Consider the following 21,490-nt stretch of genomic DNA (forward strand, 5'->3'; position numbering starts at 1 on the left):
AATTCTTAGAATTGCATGTGTAAAAAAAAACTCGCATTAGTACCGTAGACAAGTGAAGCAAAGTGGGACAATTTTGCTAGCACATAGTAAAAAGGGTGCCAAGCGCCATTCGACGTTTCCTAATTTTTCGCTCTCAAATGGGACATACAAAGCAAGGTGAATGGAAATTATACACCAGGCTGGTTCTTGTAAATGTCACGTCAAATTTTAGTTTAACATGGCTGCCCTCTCCTATTTCTCGGTCACACGTTGCACATGGGGGGGCCGATGGGGTGGCTTTCCCCCTCGACGTCCGAATAGCCATGATTCATGGCCAATAAACAGAGGTCTTGAGAGAATCTGTCTGCCAGCCAAAAGCACCCTAAATCCCGACAGTGAGATCACTCCATGCGTTGTGGAGGGCTCTGTTAACAATTGCTCATTAATCCTCTTATGTGATACAAAAGAAAAATGTACGACCCCTGGAAGCACCATATTTCTCTTCCACAAGTGGTAGAATTGGTGCAGAAAAATTGCCTATCGAATTCAACTCCTGTGCCGTTTGCTTCCTAAGTCAATATTCATTTACTTGTTACACGGCGGGACAAATGTAATACGTTGTTTTACTTTGTGGCACTATTCCGCCACGTAATCTACACTGCAGTAAAAACCAGTGGCTTGATTGCAATCTCCCTGTATCGCCATCAATGTAATACTTGACCACTTAAATTAGGAGCAATTTAGAGTAATGAAATTCTTTAAATAAATAATGTGATAAGATGTAAATGTAGTTTATTTTAAAATATCAAGAACATTTTCTCATTTATAAGGTAATGCACAAGTACAGTTTTAACAAATCCAAATGTAAAATAAATATTTATACAGTTTGACTTACTCAGCTTTTACCAATGTATAATTGATGTAGGGTATTCAAGCATGTGAAATTATAATACATTAACTCCATTACAATACACCTAAGAAATAGCAGCAAGCATTAGTCAAAACAAAGATTTATTTTTAAATATATATTGACATATAATCCAATAAGAAAGCAATCTGTTCTTTCTTATTTCTGAAAGAAATTTGCTTAACTTTAAATATTAATTCATAGGCAGGTAGTGTTGCCAGTTTTATTGGCGAATGGGAAACTCAACGCCAAAATGGAATGCTGTTTGTATAGAATTAATATGCCTAGCACAGGCCGAAGAGAATCACGCATCAGCCGTCCCATGCAATAACCCAATAGCTGTAATTTCAGCCAGCGCTAATTCTGTAATCTCATCCATCTAATCTGTCAAGCAGAAACATATATGATTACCCCCAGGCTAGACCTCAGGCTGACCCAATATTGCATGGAACTTCACCTGCGAAGACTAACTCCCGAAATGTATCGGTTACATGTTTTCACGGCTGCGAGCCACAGAATGCACCCTGCACCACCAAACGCACCGTAACCAACACCCGGCCTTTTATGGCTGACATTTTCACTGAGGGGATTAGGCGTTTGAGATATTTTTCAACCAAACTGGCAGCTCGCTCTGTTCACCTTTGGCTAACGACACCTTTCAAACCTTAATTGTCAAGAGAATATGAAGTAAGATTGAGAAAAGTGTGCATAATCGAAAGCGCTTGCTGTAAGGAGTGAACGTCAGTTGTAGCTTTTTTGTGAGAAATTTCTCACGTGGTTTTTTTACATTATATGTTTTTTTAAGCTTATTTTCTACAAAGTACTGTACTCCAATGGTTTATACTTGCAGAACTCGTATATTTGCAATAAACTCATAAATGTGATTACAAAATTAGGAGAGGAGACATTCAGCGTTAAGTTAGCGTTTACAACTTGTGAAACAGTGTACTCTGAAAATATGTTTTGCTAAAGTTCATACACAAAAGCCTAATAACTTTTTCAACTTTTAGGTTCATTTGATATCATTTATGTTTGAATTAACATCACAATTTAACTTAACTGCATATTTTTCTACGCATCGAATTAGGATAAATAAATAAATAACTGAGGCTTTTATATTTTTTTATATAAATACACGACACATATAAAAAAATACAGAAATATTTCAAAAACGTCAGAAAAATTCCCAGACAGATGTTGAGGGGGTGGCCCATTTTGCTGCGTGTTTGATGTTTTATCTGGAAACATCGTGCACCAGCCATGGGACGCAGAGGATCAAGATGACCCTTTTCTCAACCTCCCCAATTCCTTCAGTTATGAACTATTCACCACTGACTGCAAGACTAATGTGCAGATGTGGAACCTAATTTAAACAAGTCACACAAATAATGTATTTTGTCATTATGGTGATTTCAGAAGAGTTATAAAGTGAAGCCGTTCAATATGTTGTATTCACAATCAAATGGAAGTCTGATGAGATAAGCGATTTGCATTGAAAGGGAGATCCGGTACATATGAACAAAATAAACTTTTAAATTGTTATGTTTTTTAAAATTCGTTGTGGTTAATGTTTACAATGTGTGAGGTGGACAATGACATTGTGTGATGCCTTTTTCCTTTTGTAATTGTGAAAAATAGTGGGCACTAGTGGCTGCAGGGTCATCTAAAAACATAGATTCTTAAACAAGAAAATTGATATAACAATCGTAAGCTTAATAACTGATTTTAATTAATAAATTCTTTGTTCCACCCCTAGTATTAAGACTACACATTGTTACACTGTTTATCAGGCACTAAAACCTCAAACTTGTGGCACAGTGACTTGCATACAGTGCTAATAATTGCGAAAGTAGCTCTGCGTTATTGAGTCATATGAATGTGGACGTGCATGTGTATATGCATGTGTATATGCGTGTGTATATGCGTGTGTATATGCATATGTATATGCATGTGTATATGCATGTGTATACGGTATGCATCAGGGGAGCGGTGGCGCAGTCATGAGCGCGCTGCGCTACGAACCCAGCGACCTGAGTTTGATTCCCGCTCACAGCCAGTGACAATTGTCTGAACCGGTCCTGGGCCTCCCCTGAGTCGACTCAGCCTCAAATGAGTACCGAGTGCGGTGTGTAAATATCGCCACTCGGGATACAAAGGTGGCCGGGCATGGTTCTAGCCAGCTGCTCCCTCGTGCGCTGTTCCAGCCTTTATATGTGGTCGCTAACAGCACTTGCCTCAACAGTCTGTTAAGGCTGTATATAGCAGAAAATCAGAAAATAGCACATTGTGGACTAATACACAGAAAATTCAATACACAATTGCAATTGAATACTCTTTTCATTTCTTTGTAAAACATAACAACTACACCACAGTTTATGAAGTCAGCTGCAAAACAAGACAATCTAATCACTATAGAAAACAGTTCTTGTCCAATAAAAACAGGTATACATTTGACACCAACACTGCTCTAAAAACATAGAGGTTGCCAAATTCAAAATTCATCATTCAAGAACAAACACGTTTTCCGATGGAACAAAAACAGTACAACTAGCTGTCATAATGATATAATTTGATTCTGGGTCAACTGTGAAATATCACAACAGAATACAATGACATCACAATCCATGTGTTTTAAATACACTCATAAAAGCTTGCAGCAGGTCGTACCAGAAGAATGAACAAGGGGACACGCTTAAGCGTGTGTCTAGGTCGTTTTTTAGGAATGGTAGTGCAGTGGTTAGTGCACTGCGCTACAAACCTGGCGGCCCGTGCTCAATTCCCGCTCGCGTGCAACTCCAGGGAGACCAAGGGGGCCGAGTGTGGTACTGGTCACCTTGTGTGGCCATGCCGGCCTTGCTCGCTAACAGCACTTGCCCCAAAAGGCTATACGGGGTATCTTTGTCTTATACATTTGTATAGATCTGGCACATGTTATAAACTAGTTCAATTTAAATGATCAAACAATCCATCAATGCCTTCACTTATAACACTTTTATGTGGTGTTTGTCATGTATTACCACAATTTCAGTAGAGTTATTTGGGTGACAATACACACATCATGGGACCTCCTTTGCCAGTACCAAAATATGAGAATAGGTATTCCCATTTTTTCTGGCAACGAAACAGGTGTTAATAATAGTAATGCAATTTATAACACGCACAAATTTGCGGACGGAACGGCCGCAACTCAGAGGCGCGGAGCCAAGCTCAGAGTCACTCGAAAGCGTGGCTGTAGAGGAGAGTATATAAGTGTCTCTTGAAGGAGACGATTGAGGTGATGCTGAGAATGTGCAGAGGGGTGACGACGTTCCAGACTGTCGGGGCAGCCACCGAGAAGCGGCGCATAGACGTGACCGTCCTGGATCTTGGTATCAAGAGGAGGTCGTGAGTCGCACAGCCGTGTGCTGTGCTGCAAGTCGTCCATGATGAAAAGAGGTACGGGGGGCAGGCAGATGTGAAGGCATGGTGGCATAGGCAGGCGATCTTGTATGTGACCCTGCTGGCAATGGGTAGCCAGTGGAGGGCACGGAGACAGGCAAGTGAGTCGAGATGGGGATGAGTGCGGCCAATGATGACGCGTGCCAGGTTGTTTTGTAGTCTTTGAAGTTTTTTTGAGGTTGCCAGACCGGACTAGGACGGAGTTGCAATAGTCGACGCGAGACCCAACTATGCAACATGCCAATGTGTTGGCAGTTTCAGTGGAGATGAGAGGACGCAGGTGTCTGAGAGCCTTCAGGTGAAAGTTACATGAACTGATGATTTGATTGGTTTGACAGTCGAAGGATAAAGGTGAATCTAGGGTGACACCGAGGTAGTTGATGTGATCGGTGAACCTGATGCTGTGACCAAAGATGTGAATGTGTGTTGGGAGCGCTGATGAGTTGAGACGTTGCCTGGTACCTAACATGATGGCCACTGACTCTGACGGATTAAGGGCAAGGTTGTGTGCAGAGAACTACTGTTGCAAGGCAGTGGTGCATTCCGAGAGCCTCTCAAATCCAGACGCATTGGTAGAATTGATGGCGGTGAACAGAATAGTGCCGTCCGCATACGAGTGGTGCTTAACACCGAAACTTGCGATGAGGCGGCCGATCGGGGAAGTGTAGGCCGTGAACAGCAGGGGACCCAGGACGGAGCCCTGGGAGACGCCCCATAATGCTTTTGTTTCAGGAGATGTGGACGAGCCCACCCTGACTGAGGATTGCCGATCAGAAAGGTACGACAGTATCCACTTGAGTGCTGAGCCACATATACCGAAGGTCGGATTTCAGGAGGGAAGTAAGTAAGGAGCGAGTGGTTGACGGTGTCAAAGGCTGATGAAATGTCCAGACTTACAAGTACAACGATGGAGCCAGAGTCAATAATCATTAAAATTTAATCGAGCAATCTGGTGAGTGCTTTTTCTGTGGAATAGTTTTGACGGTGAGCTGACTGGAAGGAGAAGTAGTTTTAGGAGGAGGTGATGTGGGGTTTTAGCTGGGCGAGGGCGAGTCTTTCGAGGAGTTTTGAGAGGTTCGAGAGATTAGTGATGGGACGATAACTAGACGGGTCATCAGGGTTGAGACTTGGTTTCTTTAACAGGGGGGAAACCAGGACAGATTTGAGGTTGGACGGAAAACACCCCATAGAGAATGATGCATTTGCGATGTTCCTGATCGTAATGGCGAGTTCCGGAGCACATTGCTTGAACAAGGAACCTGGGAGGACGTCGAGTGGGGATGACTTCATGTGAAGTGATTCAATCAAAGAGAAAACGTCTTTTTAAGACACCGGCTTGAACGTGGTAAGAAAGGTGTCTGGGTGAATGTTTACAATTTCAGAAAACGAGCGGAGTACAATGGTGCGATGTGAGGGAAGACGTGCAGGAGTTTGCGATGGTGATCAGCTTGTTGGTGAAGTAAGTTTTAAAAGAGGTGGCAAGTTTCAGTGAGGCCAGGGGATCGCTAAGGTGGTGGACCATGGTGCTACCAGCATGTAGAAGATCCTTGAGGGTTTTCCAAAGAATGCGTGGTTTTCCGGTAGCTGTTTTGATGCGTTCTTCAATGTAGGAGGAACGTGAGGAAAGGATAAGTTTATTAGTTTTCCTGCAGGCAGTTTTGGAAGGCAACTAAATCAGCAGGAAGACCACTTCTGGATGCGATCCTTTCAAGGCGCCACCAAACTGAAACCTTTTATAAGGAATCATGTCTGCATTAACCACAGTACTTGTGGTCAGAATGCAAACAATACACACAGTTGAGAATAATATGCAGAGCGCAATGGAACAATAAAACAAATTAGATAATCCATTTTCGGTAATCCTAAATGCACCCAGATGTTGTCAAGGCAGAATATTCCAAAATGGTATTTCGTGGATTTTATTCGGAGGTTGGGAGATGAGAAAATATAAAGATAGAAAAGGGGAAGAATTCACTTTTCGGGGATTTACCAGTGCAAAGAAAACAATATTTCTGGCAAGACTTTACATTTGTAAAAAATACTAGCAGTATAAACGGGTCCACCACAGTGAGTCGATCAACAGGTCGCATGTTGCATGTCACATGTGCTGGAGTGGGTACAACAGGTCGCATGTCGCATGTGCTGGAGTGTGTACTCCCACCTCTTCTGAGATGTCTGTCCAGCAAGAAAGAGGAGGCCAATTACCATCTAGAGGGGCTCTCCAGGGCTCCATCTATTGGAGGCCCATCTGCCAGCAGTGGGGAGAGCAGTGAATGACAGGGCTGCACCTTTACCTAAACAAGGACCAAGATAATTAATAGTTCAGCACTCGTGGTATCAGATCGATTCGAGTTCCTTCCGATACAATGCTTCACATCGGAAAGAGATGGCAATTCGATTCTCAAATGTTTTCCCATAATCGTCAATGAGAGTATTATTTCGTATGAATGTTACATTTTTTATGATACTATTCATCATGGAAATAATAATGCAAATTCCTCTCGTTCCTGTTTAGTTAGTGAGCATTATTTATTGATCATTAAAACAAATCCTCGCTGCATATTCGCCTACAGTATTCCCCCCTGTTTCCTTCCCGCCATATGTTGTGGACTGAGAGGAGAGCCCATCCGTCGTCTGTGCTCACTGATTCTCACATCTCCTTGTGTCTATGAATTAGTCGAATCTGTCCTGTGCTTCTCGTCTTCTTTGTACTTTCCTTTGTACAACAGCACATCTTTAGTGGTCTCTTTTGTTGCCTTTTTGAGGCTGTCTCATCAGGAACTGTTTTGAATTTTATTTGATATGCGCTGTATTTTTGTAATAACTTAGTGCACTACCACCTTTTTTATTTGTTTCACTGCCACTTCTTACACACTGCCCCTTTGCAACATCGTGTCTGTACAGAGCTGTATTTTTTTTGTCTTACATTTATCTGTATTGTCTTGTTTGAGCTATCTAATTCTGTCTCCACCAGATTGCCCAAATCCCTGTGCTGGGCTGTGCATTAACGTGAAATATAATATTTTATGCATAAAGTTTTTGTAATGTCTTTGTCTCCAAAATAATCGATTCCTTGGAAACGACAACTTGGGGCAAAAATAGATTTTCACTGACACATAATTCCAGTCCTAATACATTGTAATGTACAGTCCTTTTTCAGTCCGCTGCTCGACGACGGCAAACCCTCTCCATGCAAGTCGTGAGCAAACTTCATGGCACGTGTCAGTGTGGTTTGGTGAAAGAGAATTCCGATTACCACTTCAGATATCACTCACCGCTGATGTTGGTCATGGTCAGGAATTGAACTCAGTCCATTAGCTTTATAGTACAGTGCGCTAACCCCTGTGCCACCGTGATCTGCAAGAAATAAATGTTTCTCGACACAGTATTTACATGAGCGCTAAAAAAAAGACCTGTTCGCTCATTTTAGTGGAACAAGTTCATTTGCATCCTTGGAAGATATTTGAAAATGTCCTACACTTTGTTTGGCCAATTGTTGTCATCTGTATTGACTCAAACTAAAGTAAACAGGATCCATTTGTCACATCATCACTTCTTTGCTGCCCTGGGCATTACTTATGTAAATGGTGGCTCTGCCCCTCTTGGGCAATGTTGAGCTATATATAGACAAATACTGATATACCTTCAGTCTTTAAACTCCCACAAGTCCTCGTATGGAGGCTGGGTTGTTTGTGAAGCTTTGCCCCACGCCAACATGCTACATCAGCAACATTGGTACAAGGTGTTTCAACTTCATAGCAGTAATAATAATCCACAAATTTAATTCAGCCATGTGTCAATCCATTGCTGTATGAAGGTTTTAAAAATTGTGTTAGTCATGGGCGTTGTGGTTGTTGACCATACTTCACCATTCTGGTTATTGTTGCTTTGTGATATAGGGGTTCCAGAAGCAGTTTAGATGTCACTCAGCACCGCTGTCAGCCATGGCTGGGAATTTAGATGCAGGTTGCCAGTATCATAGTGTGGTGCGAGAAGCACTTCACCACCGCTGCCTGTTTAAACTTTAACAAGGAAAATGTAAAACAAATGTCAATTCCTTGATTTGGAAGGGTACTACGGAAGGCTTGTTTGATGGCTGCAGGCCAAATAGTTACATGGTTTATGACTGTGGTCCTGCAAGTTGATTGCTTCATAAAACTAGGAGGCATATCAGTCACTTAAATGTGATTGATTACAAGCAAATCCAAGTCCCAAATTTTTACTCGTTTCAAATTCAGTGACCTTCGTGATTGCATGTAGGCATCTGGTCATTAGGCAATATGTACGAATAACAAATTAAAATAATCAATATTATGATTCATATTAGATTTTTTTTGGGTCAGATCGCATAAGAAAATGTGTGTCGTAAACAATTTTTCTTTTTTAAACAACGTCCTGATGATACTGGTTGCAATTACCAGTGGAACGTAATACCCATATGTTAAATGTCTATTTTTTTATTTTATATTTTACCAGGTTGAGGCCCACTCAGATCCATAGCTCTTTTTCAGAAGTGACCTGGCCACAACTGATAGCTCAACGAAGTGGCGTATCATGTGGAAATTTATAGCAGCCAAATACTCTAAATTAATGTTTCTAAATGCAGTGGGAAAAACCGGAGGACCCGGAGAAAAATCCACGCAACAACAGGGAAAACATGTAAACTCCAAATATACAGGTACCATAGTCGGAATCAAACCCATGACTTGTATCCCAGGCGACTTCATTAAGATTTTGAGATTGCGTTCCAACAACACACTGCTGAATTAATAATACATTGGCCAGCTTTGTTCACGTGACAACATTATTCATTGCCTGTGTCGGGTGGACAAGGGTTTGCGACACACATTTTACTGTTGAAATCTGTGGCACAAAATATATTACGATGAATCAATAAACATAATGAAATATCAAAATCAATCTTTTCCTGCTCAAATGACCAATTGGATGGTATCTATCGCCATTTGTGGTTCTGGGTCAATATTGGAAATTCGACATTTTTATTTTGGGAATCAATCTCTCCATCGGTTAGACCACTCATAACTTGCCACAAAGTGATACTATTATAGCCACCCCAGAGAATCGATGGGCTGAGTTAAGCCCCAACTAAGATTTTTAACTCACAACTTTTAAAAGGGAAATCTAGAGCTCTCGTGAAAAGTAAAAGTGTGCCGCCCTGCTGGCAGAAGGGCTTCCACGAGAGAGAGCTCTAAAGACCCAATTTAGTGATGATTTTGGCCAACTCTTCCATGTCTTTGATGTATGCATACTTTAACCCATCACATGCAGCCTGCTGATCAACTAACTCTGATGTGCCCATTTATAATGGGATTTAAGACACTTGCCCATTGCTTCAACGGTCGCACCAGGAGATCGAACCAGAGACTTCTAAATTGCAAATCCAGGTTGCTAACCATTAAACCACGCTGGTGGGTATGTGTCCCACAATTGCACTATAATTTAGAATACCACTATTAATTTAGTTCTGTCGTCTCGCATAATTAAAAGGTACGCTCTCAAATTATCCCCAAATGAACCACTTGTGCCTGTGCTTTTCTATTAATGTGCACTGATATTTAATGACATATGTAAAGCGTCATTTGGCATTCCTCAGCTCCTGTGCAAATTTAAAGTTCAGTAGGGCCTTGTGATTGACAGCTAAGATCTCTAAAATAAGCCATAGCAAATTAAAAGCACCAATCAACCTTTCGCAAATGTGTTATTGTTTTATTTTAGCGTGAGCCAAGAAACACATGCCTGTATACCTTTTTTTCAATGATTTCCATCTGGCATGCGAAGATAATTGCACCTGCACCTAATTTCTGTGAATCATGAAAAAAATCCAAGGACATAAGGCACTTTTTCTGCCAAAAAAAATTACCCAAGCCAGCTGCAAACGGTTATCAAGGCAAAGAAAAATAAGTGTAATTCTTCATTGCTCTAAGCCTGTACATTTTTTACTTTACTTTGGGAACTAGTGACAAGGGATTCGAAAATAAGCTTGCAGTATGTCTCCACCATTGATCAAGTGTACCCACTGTCATTTGTAATTATAACTCAATCGTATTTAGCATTTTACTGAACATTACACAATCGATTTGCTTCATGATGGAGCCTAATTTCACCCTGTATATTGTACATATATTGTGCTTCATGATTTTTGCATTGAAAAGACAGAAACATATACGGGCAATATATTTTTCTATAACATGCGATTATGAGCTTTGCTATCAATTGATTAGTGTATACATGGTTGTAAGACTATGTATACAAGAGCCTACAAGGTATGTGCTTGGATTTGAATGAAATAATGGTGGTAAATTCATCATTAGTGAAACAGATATTCCACGTTTTCTCCCAACACCCCTTACTAAACTAATTTCACGCATCACCATGATCATGATGTTGCCATTTCGCTGCTCTTCCTTCCCCCAAATCACAGCCTCTCTACAGCAAGCCTCACGTCTGACTCAGATTGGCTCAAGATTGAACCACATCACTTACATTGATGAACATGACGCAGGTTTCATTAATCAATTCTACAGCCACCGATCGGAAAAAAAACTCACTCATTATTTTCGACATTTATTATTACAACCTTTGCCAGCAATTCTCACCGGCAATGCATTTCCTATTAGCAATCTTGTTATGGTAGTGGCACAGAGTGTCTGTAATCCAGCACTGTTGAGGTGAGAGCTGGTGGAGATCGCACAAATCTTGTAAAACTCCTTCCTGTTGACATTGAGGTGCCATACCCATGCTTGCCAGGAGAAATACATAAAAATGGCGACTAATATCAACTGTCTCTTCTGTATGGGATATAAAGTTGCCCCCTCTTCACACGTGGGGTTTTCTGGGTGCTCTGACTTCCTCCTACTTGTATAAATACTTCTTAATTGGATGAAAGCATCTTAATATATAGAGGAATGCAGAGCTACGACAATTGTCATCTGCCTTCCAGCTTGTTTGTGGTTCCTCAGCGAGTGTGAGATGCAAATCGCGTGAACAATGCTAAATAAAACGAGACAATATTATTATAGAGTGGTAGAGTTGTGTCTAGGCAAGGAAAACATACGTTTTTGAAAAGTGCATCAAGTGTTCAATGTTTACAGAGCACACAACCTTGGGTAATCATGTGAATTTGTCTGTGATCTGATTGGAATTTGTCATCCCAGTCGCCCACTATGGGAGCGTGATAAGATTTGTCCAGATTTTGGCAATTATTTTTTTACAATACCGTAAAAAATGGCGTGGCAACCATTTCCAGTGACGATTGCCAGCAACGATTGCCTTAAAATTGCTCAAGCGTATCATGGCCTTGGTGAAATTTACGTAACCTCGTTTCATCCAAATAATGGAGGAACAGCTTACGATTATTTATATTTTTTCTTCGTACACATATGTTGTGACATCGCGGATGTCGCTGTGTAATGCCGGCCCTAGAGAGCCACGGCGTGCGATGTGTTCACATCGCGGACACCACGTGTATGTGAGTGCAGTACCGGCCCAAGAGGGGCTCGGTGAGTGCTGACTGACAGTGCTGGATGGCACCACGCTCTGCGTGCAGTGCCGACCCCTGAAGGATAAGTGCCGACCCCTAAAGGGTGTGAGAGTGCCGGCCATGAGAATGGGGTTACTATAGGCCGTGGCACTCTGGTTGACCCTAAGGGCTGAGCCAGCCACGCCACAGAGGATATAAGCCGGGTCCCCGAGAGGGACCGGCTGCTGTTGTTCATCCTTAAGAAATCGACGTTCTACGTCCTACAAGAGTCACCAACACGTGGACCTGGACCCAAGCTGTGGTCCGGTCCGTTGTAGCTAGTTACTGTGTAATTAGTGTAGTTAGCCTGCTGGTCCACCACCATAGGTTGTTATTCTGTTAAGGGGCAGTTATCCCTTTGTGTTGGTGTTAATAAATGTGTTGCCTCCAAGAAGTGCGTCTGCGACTCAGTTGAACTCACTACACATTTCTATTTCACATCACACTGATAAAGCAACGGCAAATGTGTTCATTAAGAATTCAGGAATATTTTAGTTTTCCAAAGAAGACTGAGATGTTCAAAAATAAATTGCAATTCCTATGAGTGTATGCACCGAATCTCAGCCATGTGTCTCAACACAATTGTGTAATTTTGCATTATTCACACACACCTGCACACAAAACAAATCGAAGAATGGGTAGTCTTAGCTGGTTGCATATTTGCTTGCAGTTACCTATGGAAGGGAGGGAGAACAGGGTATGATTAGCAAAAGCTGTAGCTATGAACTCCCTGGTGTGTCTAGACTAAGCAAACAAAAGTTCTTAACAGCCCTTTCCATTATATTAGTTATAATTGCTTGAACAATGACCATACATCATTCTATGAAATAAATGCCTGGCCACCCATCATGTAGTGGTGTCATAATCTTAAAAAAAATATTACTCACGTGTCATTTCTATCACTTTGCTATCAGATATGGGGAGGTGGAGAAAATCCCCACAGAATCGGATAATAATTAAAAGTATGTGGTCTTACACCTGCCACTTTATTATTCTATATAGTAAGCCGCAATTGTATGCAGTTATTTTTTTATTTGGTCAGTGTACAAACAGAGCATAGGAGTATGTCTAACAATATGGTAATTACAAATTGTGTCTTTCGGAGTGCCAATCTTAATTGACCCAAATATAGTGCATCTTAAGCTGTGTTGCACTTTATTTGAGAACATTCCCTCTGGTGAGCAATAGCACGTGATCGTGCAACCCTTTTCCCATTCCACTGACTGTAATTGATTCCAACCTTAATACCCTGTTGGTGACCCCCCCCCACCTCCCCAAGGCTGACTCAGCATGAAATATGTACTAATTTCTTCAAATGTAAAGAAAGGAGTCAGTCTGGCCACCCATTCCCTCACATGCCTGGTCAGGAAGTGTATATCCCCTTGGATAACTTGAACCCTTTGCACGACGTTTTCACGACCACTGGCGAGCCAGCTCGGCTGCCCAGGAATGGCCATGAGTCATTCCAGCGCAGCTCAGAGGTCGCAACCGGGTACCCGATACCCGTACCCTACCCGATACCTGGCTACCCGTACCCGGCCGGGTACGGGTACGGGTAGCCGTTTGCGACCCTGGTGCGGCCGGGTGCGGGTACGGGTAGACCGTGAGTCACTGGTGAGTAGCAGTTTGTCACTCATTTCGGGTAGGGTACGGGTACGGGTAGGGAATGGCTAGCCGTACCCGACCGGGTACGGGTACGGGTACCCATTTGCGACCCTGGTGCGGCCGGGTACGGGTACGGGTAAGGAATCAAAACCCGTTTGCGACCTCTGGCGCAGCTCGTATCAACGTGCCCACACCCCATAACCCACACGACTGTGACCTCGACCCCTGCCCATTCTATCCCCACTCACTCGCTCACTACCCTCCTTAACCGAAGGGATGCTGTAGTATTTTTTCTTCCTTTCAAAAAAAAACGTATTTTTTCATCTTTACTTAAACGCACAAACGTTATATGCATCGCATTGTTAAGAAAAGGTAGTGGGCTTGGGCAGCGTGTGTCGGGTTGCTTAAGTGCGCCTTACGAGAGGGAGTCACGTGGTCGTTAGCCCAGTTTATGACCTGAGCGGACTCCCTTCCCAATTGATGTGGAAATGCCAAATTAGACCCTCCAGGGCTTTCAATGACAACAATAATATAATTCACAACTCTTTTTCGACGAAATTCGGGATTTTCGACAAAATTCTGGAAACGTATCGATTGGTCCACGAGACAACTTGATTTGAGTGACCATATCAGGTGATATTTGATTTAACACAAAATAAATGCATTATTAATCATAATAATGGATGTTAAAGCCTACATGTGATATATATATAAGTTATGCACAACCCTTAGTTAATCCATTGCTTGGGGAAGGCCTCCCTACACCATATCAGTCAAAGGTATTGTTTCACCAAACCTCACCACACTGGGCAGTACGGTTTGGTAAAAGGGTGGCACGGGACCTAGTTAACATATTACGCACCACTGATGTTAGCCCTGGCCAGGAATACAACTCCAGTGAGCAGGTTTGTAGTCCAGTATGCTCACTGCTGTACCACAGCACCAGCCCACAGGGACTTTCAATAGGGACACTTTATCCCAAGCTTTTTTCCTATTCATAATAGGTCCTGGCTGATTCCAGGAACATAAAACTGCATCTTAGCTGTTTTGGGTTAGTTTTTTGACCACCGCATCTATTGACTGTGTAACCTTTTGGTTTTAGCCATTAGCATATTTACTACCAGTGTGTGGGAGGACACGGAACAAGATAATTGTTGTGGAAAAAAATCTCGCATTCCTACATGGCATTTCTCATGCGATTTGTTACAGCCAGAGCACTCGCAATCAAAGAAACTGTTGTAGTCGCTGACTCTTTTGTCATGACACTTCAGAAAATATCCACAAATTGCAAGGAAGAACGGGGCCTTTATAGTCGTACTCAAATACATCCATTTATGTCCGCATTATTCTCACTTGCTTTATTTTTTACTTACGTATTAGTGATTGAACATTTTAGCTGATATGATTGTAATTGATTTCAAGCCATTATTTGCCTAATGATATAGAATTACTAAATGCAACAATGAGTGTATTTTTTTTACATTTGTTTCATTCATATGCAAACAAACGACATAATTCTATATTGATTTTGCGCGCCACTTTTTTTGCTTTAACTAGAATTTTCACTGCGACCCATCAATGGTACTGCGTTTAAATTGTTCAATACACCTCGTATATTACAAATGTGCCTTCATCAACTGACAAAGGTGGTAACACTCATCTAATTAAAGCTGCTTATAACGGAGCTAGGGGGGAAAAAAATCACATAGTATCAGGATGGATTAAGTTGAAAAAAAACTCTAATATTAATTTCTAGATGTTTATCGCCACTTTATACTCCCATACTTTTTTTGCATGACATTCCGCCAAAAAGTTTTTTTTTATCTTTTTAACGGTCAAAAAACGCCCACGGCGTTCTCTCGTCTCCAACTGAATGTCAGCACATGTACACAGCCTCCACCACTGGCCAAACTTCCTGCAGTCAGCAGGGCAACTGTCTACCATCCATTGTTCTTTTATCGCTGTACTGTTGCATAAAATGATGTGAACATTTTATAAAATGTGATCATTTTATATTTAGTCCAAACTCCATACTTTCATTTAAGATATGAATAGTTTACAAAGGTTGCTGTTGTTTTTTACAGAAATTACAGTGACATTGGATAATCCTCAGAACTATTTTCAACTTATTTACAAAATGTACAGCGTCAAAGAATAAAACACCGAAGATTCTACAAATAAGCACAGGGAGACAAAAATAAGAGCACATTAATCCGGAAATGAATTGAAGTTAGAAGCATGATTTTGACTATTGAGGAAAATAAGTGGGCTTGGGCAGGACACATCACTAGGGTGACGGCCAGTGGATGAGACTGGTGACAGAATGGCAGCCAACGGAGAGGACGTACCCAGGAGGATGACCACCATGGAGGTTGAGCTACGAGGACAGCGAATATGCCAGGAACGATGTGGCTTGTATCTTGGCAGGAACAAGAGTGGTGGGATGGATGGTTGTCTTCATCCAGCAGCGGATAGATCATGGCTGCTTTTTTTATCACAGCGCCCTCGCACATTTTGACTTGTTTGAAGCTGTGCCAAATGACGGGCATGCTCTGCACAAGTATCGCTTATATTTCAGCCATGCGCATCAGTATGTTGTCATCAATATTGCGAAAGGATTAATTGCCCATTCAAATAACCACTTCTATAGTTATGCACAAAGTGCTTGAGAAAGCCTTATTTTCGTGGATATAATAGTATTGTGGGATGCAGCACACTGGACTTGCTTAGCCAAAGGTCAACGGCTTGATCTTCTGGTGGGCCGCTCGAAGCACATGCTAGTGTTTTGTTTGTTTTTAATATCCCGCCTCTGACAACTCAGCAGTATAAATGGGTACACCACAATTAGTCATTCAGTAGGTCACGTGTGGTGGGGTAAAGTGTGGCCACTCCCACCTCTTTAAATACGTACCAGCCAGAGAAGTTATGTTGACCTCCCTCTAATGGAAACCCTTCCACTAGCAGTAGGTGTGAGCAAGAAATTGCAGGGCTGCACAAGAAGATTATATTTCGTATTAATTTATATACTGTACAATAAACTAGCTTTGCCTGCTTTCGATCAGCTTTAGCATCCATTTCTTACAGAAAAAGTACCAAAGAAACTGAGCTGTAAAATGTTATACTGTACAAGTGTATGATGTACAAGTATACAATATAATAGACATTATATACTGTAAAAGTATATCATGGTAGGATTCATCACCCTTCCAAACATCCACACATAATGTTCTTAAGTCTAGGTTCAAACACAAAAAAACATTAACACATTTGCCCCCCATGTGAGGGAGACCAACGAGTAAAAAAAACACTGCATGTATTTAACTATTTTTGTGCCTAATTATGGATGTCTAGCTCTTCTAGAACGTCATTAGAATTTACGTTACTCCTAACTCCCTCAATCATGACTCTCTATATACAAATATATGTGTTAATCCAACAGTGCTTGGTATTGAAGTTCGTGGGAAACACAACTAAAGGTTCTTTGTTACTATTTGTGTATACAGTGCATTGTCTTAGTTGCAAGAATTTCAGGAAGAGATAGGAGTTTATGAATATATAATAAATGCATGCAAAAAGACAGGCCACATTAGAGAATAATTTTTTCTGCAGGGAAAAACATAATAACCTCAAGTGACCAAATGTTCAGAAATGTTAAACAGTGAATACAAATACGAATCTCATTTATTTGGCCATGAGAAAATATTTATAGCCAGTGAGGAAACAGCTACATCTTTTTCAGGGATTTTAAGGATTTAATATTGTGTCTGACTGTATTCAAAGTATATTAACATATGGCCATTATTTAATGCAATTAATCAGCCATGCACATTTGCTAAAGATGACATGCTAAAACGGAAGTCATATTGTGAGCTATTGCTCATCTGTGTACTCACATAAAGCGAACTTCATCATGCTTGTGATAAACTCTCAAATTCTCCAGAAATTCCGCAGAGTGTAAGCTACACCAATTGTAAAGTTTCTGCTTAAACAATTTATTCTTCTTTTGCCAAGAGTCATCTCTAGTAACGTCCGTGAGATGCCAAAGTGCAACATTACATTCTACCACCTGTTGTTATTATAACAAGGCCACAAGTGAGAAAGAAAATGTAGCACAACTAACACTAAAGCAACAATGTATAACTGTGGTAGAGGAAACTGGAGTCTCTTTTTTTGAGTGAGGAGTGGTCGGGTGGCTCGGAGGTCAGAGCAATGAGCCAGGACCTCGAAGATCCTGGGTTGGATCCAAGCAGCCACCCAAAAGATTAAATCGTTGTCAGTCGATGGTCTCGGCCCCATCACTAACTGTACGCAAAACTTCTCATACAATTTAGTTTGGAACTGAAATCGACTAAATTCCATAATATTGACAACCATGCAACAAGTGTAAAATAATGCACTCATTGCTGCATTTAGTAACATGAAGCCTATGTGTTAAACCAACAATCTCGTATTGGCACGTATGAAGGCAGTTTTACCCCAACTGTAGAATTAATGAAAAGGGACCACTCAAAGTTTTTTTGAGAGGAGTCCTGTGAAAATCTGTAAGATTTCCAAATGGATTCTTCATCATGGCATAATACCATGATTATTACACGACTGTATGTTATAAGCAAAAGACAGTTTTGCTGGCTGGCTTCCTGTCTGGCTGGGTAGCAGGTGAGGCAAGTGGACGTGTGTGGCAATGGCAAGTCACAGGGCACATCCGTGAGATGACGTCGCCCGCATCATCCCTCAGCGTTTGAGCCGGTTTCGTGCGATCGCGATGACATTACGCCTTGCCCCGCACCTACCCGCCACCCTGGCTGTGTATATCCTGCGGAAATGCGCGTGTAAGGAAAGAAATTAAGAGTCCACAAGAAGAAACTTGCCTGATGTACAGTAGAGCAGCCGGCCACTGTGGCATTTAACGGTGTCAAACGAATAGCTTATACTAAACTGTGTAGCGAGGAGGATGGAACGTATGATCCTTGTGTTTGTCCAAGGGCCTGTATATTAATCTGTCAGAACGTCACAAATTTCACCAACAACTGTACTCTGTGTTTATAAATGACCCAGCCATAATAACAAATACAGTTCGCACTTATTTGAATATAGGTCGTAAGTAAAAATAAAGAAAATCTTACAATGCAATCACAATAACATTTCGAATTTATTTGCACTGAAGTTATGGGCGTTCAGCACTGGTTTAGTTACGTATGTTCGACATCTCACAGTGTTTCACAACCACCGGTATGCAGAATGGACAAATTACATGAGAATGGCAATGGATTTGTATTATATATGTTTTTTATTCTCTTTTCTCAAACGAGCGTTTGTTAGTATTGCAGTTTGTAGTAAACATATGCCTTGTGCCTAAATGCTCGCAAAACGTTTTAAAGTTTTGCACAATTGGTCCATGTTGAATAAAAAGTTAAATGAACATAGCAGAGAGATTAAGAATTGCATTGGTAATTGGCAACTCAAGCCATGGCCTTACAGTCATAACCAAGAATACCTTCCCAATACAGCAGTGCTACATCATGGGACCTCCTTTGCCAGAACCAAAATATGAGAATAGGTTTTCCTCTTTTTTCTGGCAACAAAACAGGTGTTAAGATGTTCAAACACCAAACTTAAACCTTTTACAAGGAATCATGTCTGTATTAACCACAATACTTGTGGTCAGAATGCAAACAAAAAACACACTCTGATAATATATGCATTGTCTTTGAAACTGATTGGTCCTCACCAGAGACACCTTTCTTTCGAGCCAAGTCTCAAACGGTGTTAGACCAGAGGAAGCCAAAAGGCCTTAAAGTGCACTGAAATCAAATATTGGTGCATCAGAAACATAATCTAAAATAATGTGTGCATTCTCTTGTGACTCGAAATTATATTATAATTCTTGACTTAAAGCTTTCGTGACTGCAGGAATTCATATTCTTGGGTATTTCGGTAAAGTCACGTAGATAGGTTAAAAATATATAACAAAAAACTACGACGTATTGATCGCAACACAAGCGGTCATCATCAAGTGGCGATCGCTTGTGTTGCGATCGAAACTTCGTAGTTTTTTGTATTTTTTTTCCCTATCTACGTGACTTCACCAAAAGACCCAAGAATATATATTATAATTGTGCCGTTGGCAGGAATTTCTGTTTTGTGTCAGAGAATGAATGGCCTCAGAAGATGACCTCACTAAGGTCGTTATCCACACTTGGGGCAAACCTATTACGTGCCCTGTAAATGAGTAGCATCAATCACGTGTCAATCAAACTGATTGTTCAAATTATAAAAGATGAAATCGTCTCAAGTTTTGATGTGTGGTGTTTTGTGCGATCATTGTGGTAGGGCTGAGACCACCAACTCACTGCACTTCAAACCCCAGTTTAGTCACAGATGCTTGCCCAGATACGAGTCCAGAATCTCAGAAGTGTCAGGTTCATTGTCTGACATATTAAGAACAAGCCACTCAGCCACCGTGACATCTGTTTTTTTTTATAATTTGATTCTTATTTACTAATATGATATACTGTACATAACACACCTTAATTGTGTAACTGTACCTACAAGTAAAACATTCCAGTCATTCTCAATCCACCAATGGATGAAGGCCTCCCCATGCCATGTTAGCAATGGCTTTTTTTCTTACTACCATAATGCACCACACTGGTCAATGCGAGTTGATGAAGGCATGGTAAGGGCAGGATCGGTTTGGATATCACTCACCACTCATGTTCGCCATAGTCAGTAATCGAGCTTAACCAGTGTAACCACTATACTCTTTGGTTCTTTCGGTAAAGTCACGTAGGTATAAAAATATTAATAATAGCAACCCATATATCTTTATATACTCATGGAATTGTTGTATTATGCATTGCACAGATACAAGTTTACGTGATGAGAGTCTAAAGAAAAAAGAGTCAATACAGCTAAAATCCAGATGACTGGAACGAATCTGTGCTGTATATAGCCTTGCCCCATCCTTGGAGAGTCTCTGCAGGTGTCCACTCCCGCTGAGATGAGCTTTTGGATGTACCATGTCACGCCAGAACCATCTTTTACCACCTTCATTCAGGCAAATAGCTGGACCGCCACGTGATTTGGAAATTGTTGAATCAGTACGCTATACAGTAAACAGCTCAGGAATTTGTTTTTCATACTGGCTTATTAATCGAGGATTGAGTGGTTTGGAGACAAAAAGAGGGGATCAAGGAAACACCGTTCCCTATTACACCGGTCAACTTTTAAACGTATTTGGACTTAATTATAATTAAATGTGGCAATGTGAGCATTTTTGAAAATATGTGCCAGGCTTTTTTTTATAGTCTTTTTTTTATAATTTCTCCTCAACAAAGCAGCATGACACATTGTTGTCGGCATTGTACACGATCATTATTTAAACGTAAACATTTTATTTTGTATCTTATTCATGTTAATACAAACTTATATATATATCCAAACACATATCTACTTGACGTAAGCGTTATGGACATAGAGAGCAGTTCTGGCCGTATTAAAACACGTGACAGCTGTTCACACCCAATGCGATTAGAGCCACAAGTGTGCGCAACGTTCTTGGCGGGAAAGTGTTGTGTGTGTGTGTTTTTTTTAGCTTATTTCAGTTGCAGCAGGTGGTACTTTGAGAGTACTGTTTGCGGTGATAACTGAGGACAACTGCAAATTTTGCCGAATCTAACTTGCACAGCTCAAGTTTCTACTGTAAGATACCGATTGCACCGATGTCTTTGTCATCGTTGATACCCGTTCGTACCGATGCCTCCTCTAAAGATGCCACCACCTAAAATGTGTTGGCAAGCTTTTCAAGAGAAAAACATCTAAACATTCGGAAACGATGACTGCAAAATACCACAACATGGCTTGTTTTGCTCTTTAGTTCACACTGCAGTGAAAAAAATGGTTAAGAAAGGACTTACTTGTTGAGGCTAAGCAACAGAGATGGTATGCGCCCCTCTCTAAATGGGGGAAAATGGTCCACTTATGAGTTAAATAATGACTCATAAATGCGCAGCAATGAATTT

The sequence above is a fragment of the Lethenteron reissneri genome, chromosome 26 (assembly GCF_015708825.2).
Source record: "Lethenteron reissneri isolate LAM-NWPU_2019-01 chromosome 26, ASM1570882v1, whole genome shotgun sequence".
Taxonomy (NCBI): Eukaryota; Metazoa; Chordata; class Hyperoartia; order Petromyzontiformes; family Petromyzontidae; genus Lethenteron; species Lethenteron reissneri.